The following is a 10,023-nucleotide window of genomic DNA, read 5'->3' as shown; positions in this document are numbered from 1 at the left end:
CTGTTTGGGAGGGAGGTGAGGTTTCGGGGAGACTCTCACCACACAGTTGGTTCCAGCAGGCGTAAGTGGACTGACGTGTGCCAGCATGTTGGGAGGCCATTCCCTCACCTGAAAACCTTAACAAAGTAGAGATAAAGCGCCCGCATAGGATCATCACAAGTTCAGACCCATAAAACACACATTGTGTGTGTGTGTGCTCTTTCTTTCTTTTTTTTTTTTTCTTTTTCTTTTTTAAAAGTAGCAACGCTAGAAGGCTACAGTGACTGTGCTAAGCAAATGAGTTTTCTGATTTACAGCTAACTGTGGAACAGAAGTTGTGGTCACTGCCTTGTAACTGTTTACATTAGGGAAAAGCATTGACTTGTGAATGGAGGATTTTGATTTTGAAATCAGATATAAGGACAGTGTTGGGGGTGCAGAGATAGGTTTTCGTTTTTGGAGGCAGTTCCTGGGGCAGGTGCAAGGAGTGAGTAATGTACCACACCTAAACTCCATGATTTAGCCAATGAAAACTGACTTCCCCTTGATCCTTATAGTATGGTTTCCCTGTCTGTCAAGAGCCGGCTCAGCAACCAAACCCAGATTCCAGGTGTGGTATTCCACTGTCGTGCTATAATTTGTAATCATAGAAACAGAATGTTCCTCCTCTTATTTCTTCCCTGCCAACAGTTTCTGGGTGGGTGAGTGTCAGTAGCTGGAGTTATTTTTAAAGAGGAGAGGTGAGGCTTGTCGTGCAAAGCTAGAAAGAGGGCGTATGTTTGTAGAGCAGAGCTGACATCAAAGTGTAGATTACTGCTCACTGGCTAGGCACTTGTCCTATAATAGGTAATGTTTAACGTGCCAGTGACAAAGATCACAGAAACAGCGTATGTCCAGGCATAAGATAGCACTATCGTTTATGCTCTGGAAGACTGAACGGCTGTACTTGCCCACATATTTTTTTAAAGAAATATTGAGTGTATAACATTCTTGTTACCTTCTTTTTCACTGCTTGTAATTGGACTTTGAGGCTTGGAAGTTCTATCATAAAGATTTGTAACCTTTGTTTGAGAGAGCTGGGCTGAGCAGTCACTTTCTGCCTCTTTTCACAGGATAATATCAATGTTTTTTTGAAAGCTTGTGAGCAGATTGGATTGAAAGAAGCTCAGCTTTTCCATCCTGGGGATCTACAAGATTTATCCAATCGAGTTACTGTCAAGTAAGTTCCACCTGTTTGTTTTTGTGTTTTGTTAAACTCTGGGCTCATAGATTAAGTGAAAAGAATTGCTTAGAGTTTATGATTACTGAAAACTACTTTCTCTCTTCTCATCCCCAAATAGACTTTTTTTAAAAAAAAAAACGTAGAGACTGTGACTATGAAGCTACCTGTAACCAATAACATGTCATGGTGTTTTCTCTCTGTGCTGACTGAAAGGGAAGTTGACACCTCAATCCTTATACACCATGGTGGTGTTTGCTAGCTAATGGTGAAGATATCCATTATACTTATGAAGTGAGTTTAGATGTTACTATTGCTTAAAGAATAGAAAATAATTATTTTTAAATAGTTTTTCATGTAAGGGGGCTTCAAAAAGTTCACGGAAAAACGGAATTAAAAGAGAATACCATTTTTCTGTAACCTTTTTGAAGCCCCTTCGTATGTTTGGGATGAAGACCTAATTGCTAGCATTAAGATTTGAGTAGGACAGTAGTAAAAGATATTTTCTTTCCTGTTTGGAAGGCTGCAGTGCCTGAAATCTACATGCGATGACAACAACCTTATCAATTGTGAATAAAATTTAAAAATAACTGTTGCTTAGTGTTTTAATATTATAAACAAGAAAGTGAAAGTGGGGTTAAAGTGGACACAGGTATACTGCTGTGTTTTTTAGATGGAAATTAGTGTTCATGTGTGAGTATATGGTTTCGGGAAATCTGGTTTTAAGCTCTAGCGAGATTTTTTTGTTCCTATAACTCTACTTTGCTTGCAGGGAATTAGCAATATACTCATGTTACAAGCTAAGTGTGGCAAAAAAATGATTTAATTTTGTAATAATGACTACCTCCTTAACATGACTCTTCAACCTAATGTGCCTGACTCATTAACATTTTTCTAGGAGAGAAAATAAATGCCATAGTCTATCTTTAGAAAAAATGGAAAATCAAAAAATTCGTTTACACCATTTAAAAGATTTATGTGGTTAATATTCCTGCATGGCAGCTTGAACAGTTATTAAAAATTTAGTATAATCATAAATGTGAACTGTTCTTTTCTAGAAGAGGATAGATAGTCCATTATATAAATATCTATGAAAGGACACATTGTCTTTTAGTACGAATATCTAAAACCCCAAATAGAATTAGTCTTTGAAAAATCTCACACTGCTTATTTTTAACTGAACAAACTGTGGAACTTGTATACTTCATACTTGTATTGTTGAATACTCATTTCTAAGCAACACAGGTGTTATAGCAGGGTTAAGTTGGCTTGTGTTTCAGATTTACTGAAAAACACTTGAACGGTCTTAAGCTTCATCGCCAAAAGGAAAGGGTTTCCTTTTCCAGTATGAAAGGTCATGTTTAATATCCATGAAACATGAGTATTGGGATGAATTTTATTTACTCTAATAAAAAATATTCTTTCATAAGACCTATCAGATAGACTTAAGAAACTTTCAACTTTGATAGCCTATTTCAATAAAGTTGTCACTGTGTACTAAAAATAAGAGTGAATTTCCCCTAAAACTTTGATGGGCTTTGAAACTCTATCTATAGTCCATGTTTGTGTACACATGTTTGTATGGACATGTTCACTGACTCCAAACTGCAAAAGTTCTATGCACCAAACTTGCCTGAAGCTTGTTCCTTGAGATGCTGTGCTGAAAGTTACAGAAAAATTGACATCTAGGCTCAGCCCTCAGTGAAATTACATTACTTACAGACTGAAGCAGGGAAGTCACGTACTTAAAGCTGTAGTCAGAAGTATGCAGAACAACTTGTTTCAGTGGAAACCACAAGTCCATAAAAGCAAGGTGTGTTTAAGTAGTACTAGAGAAAATGCTTGCAAGGGAATCTTAATTGTACTAATTAACATTTCTTGTTGTTTTGGACCAGAGAGCAAAGGGGTCGACCCTGGGTCTGCCATAGTGGAGGTGTGGGACCTCTCAGTTCTGAGCCAGGAGAACTTACTTAAAAAGTATTGGCCCCAGCTCTTATGCCCAGAAATAGCATTTTAATAAATGGAAACAGGTTCAAATTTGAGAGCAAATAATTACTTAGTAAATAATAATGCATTACTTTATTTTGAGATTTTGAGCTTAACATTGGGGTGGTGGTGGTGATGTTGATGGTGGTTGTGTGACACTGAGTCAGTTCCAACTCATAGCAACCTTGTATAAGGTTTCCAAGGTTGTACATTTTTACTGAAGCAGAAAGCTTCATCTTTTCCCCGTAGAGCTACTGGTAGATTCAAAGTGCTGACCTTGAGGTTAGCAGCCCAGTTTGTAATCCACTGTTCTGCCAGGGCTCCTTCAATATTGGGGAGAGTCATGTAAATAAAAAACTTGCCCCATCATAATTGTGGGGAGCGTGGTGGCTCTATAGGATAAGCACTGGACTGCAAACCACAGGTTCAAGCCCACCAGCTGCTCCGCAGGGGAGAGAGAGACTTTCTGCTCCCATAAAGATTTACATTCTTGGAAACCCTAAACAGGGTTACTATGAGTCAGAGCCAACTCTAGGGCACTTACAACATCATAACTGTTGATGAGAGGACTTGGTGATGGTTACACCAGTGATTCTCTATAGGAATGATTTTGCCCCTGCACTCCAAAGGACAATTGACAATGTCTGGAGACATTTTGGTGGTTACAGCTTGGTGAGGGAGTTGCTACTGGCTTCTAGTGTGTTGTAGTCACAGATCTTGCTAAATACTCTTCAATGCACAAAGCAACTTCCTTCAACAAAGATGTTTTCGACCCCAAGTATCATAGTGCCGGGCTATAGAAACCCTGGTGTAGACTGAGAACTCCATACAGATTTCCTCTTTGCCATCAAGATAGCAAAGTAGGAATGAAGGAATCTGACTGGCAGACTTTGACACTATTTTGAAAATATAACTTTATTAACACACATAATAACTTATACATTTCTGTTAGTAGGTTAACTGTGTATTGAAAGGGGAAGACTTACTATAATTTTTCTTAGAATGCCGTGATGTGTTTGAGCACTGTGGCATTATTTTGCATACGTTACTTTGAATGAAAATGGTAAACTCTCTGATTATTTTGAGTGACTGATCACAGACTGTTAACAGTTTCATAGACTTGGTTTGCATGACATACTGAAAGAACATAGGAAGGGACAGGGCACACCCTTTATATTGGCAAATACAAGGTATATTTTTATTACTGGACAATATCATACATATAGTTGCTGTATGGAGCTAAGAGAGTGTTGTGTGTTAAAAATGAGTGGCAAGAGTAGAGGCAGTTTATTTAAAGAACAGAAATTAGATAATTTCAGAAATCCAGTCTGGTTAGTGCTGAAGGATAAGCACTGGACCCACAGGATCAGTTTGAACCTCAAGGTCGGCGGTTCAAACTCACCCACCACTCCTTGGAAATGCTGTACAGAGTTGCTATGAGTCGGAACCAAGTTGACGGCACTTAACAACAATTGCAAAAACTTTATATTATTCTAACAGTTTGGAGCTTACAATTTTATTTTCAATAATAACTTTTCACTGGTTAAACAGTACTAGGGTACACTTTATATTTCTGTAATTATGTATATTAATGTATTATCTAATTTTCTAGCTGAATTCTTTTACTTTATAGGAAGTAATTTGAATTTTTTGCTTAACAGGAAGTAGTAAATTGAATTCCAAGAATGTTCAAATTATTCCCTTTATTCTGGAATTGTATATATTCAGGAACTCAGTTGATATTTTAAATTTTGACAGCTCCAAGTTCATGGATAGACTGTAGTTTAATTTTTTTTTTTCTTCCTAAAAGGCTAATAAGTAAATTTATGATACAGCTTTTGTGAATGGTTGAGGTGAAACCTATCCTTGTTCAGATGTTTACTGAGGTTATGAACTTTAAGCTTCCGTGCTTGTGAATAATGGCATGGTTATTATTAACCATTTAGTTACAAAATATCCATATTGAGCTTAGAAACACACACACAACCCATGGAGAAGGGATGGCTACCACAGCACTATCTGTGTATCTTGTCCGTAAAGCAGGAGAGCCAGGCACCGGGACCATGATGCTATGCCACAACATACTGAAGAGCTCATGTTGTTGTTGTTGTTGTTGTTGTCGAGTCAGTTCTGACTCATAGTGAGTGACTCTGTATAAAGTTTCTGAGAAGTTGCTGGTGGGTATGAACCGTCAACGATCTTGTGGTTAGCAGTCCAGTGCTTTTCCTACAGCATTACACCAGGACTCCTGTACTACAGGGCAAAACCAAAACAAAATACCATGGTTTTTGGGGTGGCATCTCGTTAAGAGAAGCCCCTAGAAGCTGCTAATAGTAGAAAATACTCAAGAGAGTAGTCAGAGGTCTTGTGTTGGAGAAATGGATGATAGTAGGAAGCTAGGCTTTACCTTCAAGGTCATTTTGTTTGTCGAGCGGTTTGATCAGAAACTAAGCTCTATTTTTATATCATTGCAATAACCAATGTATTAATATTTTAAAGCAGAGAATATGAACAGATTGCAAGCATGTCTCTTCTTTCCACTCCCCTATTCTTCCAATCCAGTGTTTAGCTCTTCTTCAGATACATTCTGTTCGTATTACAGGATGACAATTTTACTGGAACACTGTAGTTTAGAGTCACATAGAAAAAATCATTTTCTAGTGGAGAATTACTCCATGATTTTGGGTATTAATGTTTTAGGTATAAACTGTTACTTTAAATGTTGATATTGATAGTGTTTTTTGTTTTTATTTTCAATCTATTAAATTGAGAATACGGAAATCAGAATCTGATATTTTTAAATATGCTAGTTGCCCAAGAAACAGTAATTGGAAGCAAAATGATGGTTAACATTTTCTTTGTGAGAAGTGTTTTTGAAATGATATTTTAAAGATTTAACTACTCTCGAAAGTGACAGAGGAATCCTGGTGTGGCACTGCAGGTTAATGCGCTGAACTGCAAGGTTGGCAGTTCATGCTCATCAGCTGTTCCTCGGGAATCCTATACAGGGTCACTATAAGTTGGAACCTACTCAATGGAACTTAATAACAACAACAAAGACTCAAAAGGGGGCTTGATTTTGCAGCAATACTGTACAGTCATTTCGTAGGATTGATTTTCCAAATAAGGAAATCTTTGAAATTATTTTAATAAGGAACTTTACCAACAAGTTTATAGTCAGCCTTGATACTTGCTATATAGAGTCCCTCCTACTAAGTCCTGGAGTCCTGGTATGGCACTGTGGGCTAATGTGCCCGACTGCAAAGTTAGCTTGAGTCACAAAGTCAGTGGTTCAAGCTCACCAGCTGCTCCTTGGAAACCCTATACATGGTTGCTATGGGTCAGAACCAACTCGACAGTATGTAACAACAACAACTAAGTCCTGGTGTGGTGTTGTAGAATAAGCACTGGACTGTCTACTGAAAGGTCAGTGGTTCAAACCCACCAGCCACTCCCCAGAAACCTTGTCCGGGGTCACTATGAGCCAGGACCAACTTGATGGCACGTAGCAACAGCAGCCATCTTGGCGTAACATTAAACACCAGAGGAGGAGGGGAATGACAAAATAACATTACCTCTGACTTTGACGAGATCGGCACTATTTGAAAAATGTGAACACAAAGAAGCTTGAAGAATTCCCAACAGTGTATTTCTTACTTCTTAAACCCCAGTGAGGAATCCGTGGTTGGTACAAAAGATTAGAGGCTTGTGTCCATCCAGAGGCACCTCAGCAAAAAGGTCTGGCAGTCTGTGTCTGGAAAATCAGCTACTGGAAACTTATAGAGCACAGTTCGACTCTGACACAGATGAGGCTACTATTATTAGGACTCATTTAACACAGCTGGTGTTTTTAAACCCCAGGCTGGTTTTTCAGCTGTCGTTCCTCAGGACATTCTGTTAGATATTTGTTGGTTGTATTGTGAGCAGATAAATACTGCAAGAGTTTTGGGTCCCTTTGTCTTGGGCTTAACCTTAGTCTCTGTTACTTGGAGGCTATGTGACTTTAGATAGGCTACTTTCCTTACTCTGACAGTTTGCTTCTCTGTAAATTTAATTATGCTGTAAACAATTATTGATTATTTGCTTTATGGCAAGCAGTGTGCTAAAGCCTGGGGATATGTTAGTGAGCAAGACAAATGCAACTGCTGCTGTCTTGGAGCTTAACCAATAATACCATTTGGGTGACACCCCTTCCTCACAAAGATGCTTTGGTGATGATATAAAGTCAGGCATGCAAAGTATAGCGCACTTGGCATTTAGTAAGTGATCAGTAGATTGTACTGAATTATCAAGGTAATCATTTTCATGATTTGGTTTTCTTTTGTCAACTATATAAAGATGTGTACCCCTCTAGGGAACATGAGGGAAAAACTGTAACCCTTGGCTACTTAAAATATCATGACTGTTAACTACAACCTCTGTATTTTTTATGAGAATTTAGACTATTTAAGATTTATTCCTCACTCACCAGCTACTCCTTGGGAACTCTATCAAGTGTTGCTTTGAGTCAGAACAGACTTGATGGCACACAACAACAACTATTGGTAGCAGATACTAAAACAGATAAGTTTTTGTGTTCATGTCTTACCAACCTTTTATGATTTTGATAATAGTAAAGCTAAAAACCAGAGAAGAGATAGCTAACTTTGATTTTGCTCCTGTGAATGTGGGATCCATAACATTTTTATTAACTTTTTGAAAATCTTAGTTTCCTTGCATATTTTCTGTAATATTGTAAATACTTAGATCTAAATCCATTTCTTTAGAAGTTTTTGTGTTCACTTTATTCTGTAACAAAGAGCAAGCATTAAAAGACTCCCATAACTCCACATCTAGATAGACTACAACATATAACCAAATTCAAAACTTTACTTTGTTTATAAGGTTACTTTTATTGGTGCCTTATTTTCTCCCTTGTTTCTTTGAAGCATCTGTCATTTTGATCACGAGGAGGATATTACTCTTTGGTAGGAAAGATCAGAATCTGTTTTCTGGCAGGGTTTGTGAAATTTTCCTTTTGGAGTAAATCTTGTCTTCATTGAATTCTAACACACGCTGCCGCCTTGTGTGCTTTCTGGGCATTTCCCATGTTTTCTCATCTAAAACGCTACTGTAGTGATAACATAAAAAGTCGTGACTATATTATTTGAAGTACTTGTTTTTACCCAAGGCACTAAATAATAACTATAAATAGCAATAGGCACTGTCTTTGAGGTCAAAACACTTGCTTGTTCTTCATTCCAGTTGGTTGTAAGGAGAATCAGAAAAACTAGGAACTGTTCTCTTCCATTAGTGAACTTTGACATACATTATAACTTAATATGCTTTTCTTTTAAAAGGTACAGTCTAATTATCAGAAATGTTAAATAGAATAAGCATAAAAAATGCTTATGAATTACATTACTTTTAAGAGTGTATAGGTTAATGAACTAGCTATGTCTTAGGGATAATTGCCCTGACTTCCTTCCTTTCTGGCAATGCTGAAAAAAGGAGTTACTGATAACACCTTAAAATTTCAGGAAACATACAAACAGTACATTTGCTGTGCAAATTTAAGTAATTCACATGAACATTATTCTTAAATAAAAATGAGAGCTCTAATTTTTCTGATGTACTAAAAAAAACTCATTTAAAAGGGAGTTAAAAACTGATTAAAAACACACTTTGAATCAGCACACTTCAGGTAAGCCAGTTTTTCTTAGATTAACAAAAAAAAAAAAAAAAAGAGGGATCTAGTCAGTCTGAGAGAAACGGCTGCTTTGAATTAAGCCCTGTTTGCATTAGTTTAACAAGGATTTGCTCTGTGTGCTTTGAGCTATTTGAGGGGAAAATTCCTAAATAAATATCTAGTACCACTGTGTTATTATTAGATATTGGACTATTTCATTACAGTATAATATGTCTGCCAGAGTTTTAAAAAAGTTTTTTTTTTTCCCTTTCAATTTACTGAGATATGGAAAACATCTTCTCTGGGTAAACAAGTTGGCTGACATGTTACAGGCAGTCTCTAGGTTATTTGTTACAATCGAGGTTTGCTCAGAAGTGTGTCTGTAAGTCGAATTTGTAACTAGGTGGGAACAGGTGCATATGGTTCATATTTAGCCTCACTTTAGTGCAAGAAAGGGCTCGAAGTCTTTTCAGTGATTTAAAGCCACATGTGCAGCGAGAGAAGGTGATTGTGATGAAGATTTTGCTGCTTCCAGGAGGTGGTTCAGTCTTCCAAAGTGAGGCTGTATTTCCATGACTTGAAAGAGCAAGTACAAATTGTAAGTCAGACATTTGTATCTGGGGGACTTACTCGACAAGGGGGCTTCAAAAAGCTTGTGTCAAAAATAGAATGAAAAGATAATGGAATTTTTCCATGGATGTTTGAAAGCCTCCTGGTACTAGACTTTTTTGGCTTAATATGTATTGAGTGGGAATAATCTCTATTTGGAAGTTACTGTTTATCTCATGCTCTTCTATTTTGTCTATAATATTATTCATGCATTTATAAAATTCACCTAGAATAGAGCATACACACATATTAAGTAAGAAATATGTGAAAATATAAATAAGGCCTTGAGGAGGAGATGCCACATCCTGGGTGTCCCCAGATCTTTGTTTTTTCTGGTGTTGGATTCATTTTACCACCAGCTTGTTGAGCTCACTTGGTCTCTGTAGTTGGTTTGCAAAATTCCAAGATAATGAAGAGGGTTTGCCTTGAACAAGAAATTGGGGTAGAATTATAATTAAATGAGTGTTCAGAACAAGCTGAGTTCATAAATAATTAAGAAATGATGGTGGTGTATGCCATTGAATCAGTTCCCATTCATATTGACCCTGTCTAGGGTTTGCGA

At 37.2% G+C, this 10,023-nt stretch overlaps 1 protein-coding gene across 1 annotated transcript in view; it reads left to right on the top strand.

Annotated features, from left to right (window-relative positions):
* Nucleotides 1-1,070: 1,070 nt before the first annotated feature.
* Nucleotides 1,071-10,023, top strand: part of LMO7 (LIM domain 7) — a 124,239-nt gene continuing 115,286 nt past the window's right edge. Inside the window, exon 1 of the mRNA XM_006832030.1 lies at nt 1,071-1,198. The gene's annotated coding sequence lies outside the window, so the exon portion shown is untranslated. The remainder of the gene's footprint in view (nt 1,199-10,023) is intronic.

Source organism: Chrysochloris asiatica, unplaced genomic scaffold (genome assembly GCF_000296735.1).
Source record: "Chrysochloris asiatica unplaced genomic scaffold, ChrAsi1.0 scaffold00005, whole genome shotgun sequence".
Taxonomy (NCBI): Eukaryota; Metazoa; Chordata; class Mammalia; order Afrosoricida; family Chrysochloridae; genus Chrysochloris; species Chrysochloris asiatica.
This window is presented reverse-complemented; position numbering and strand designations above follow the sequence as displayed.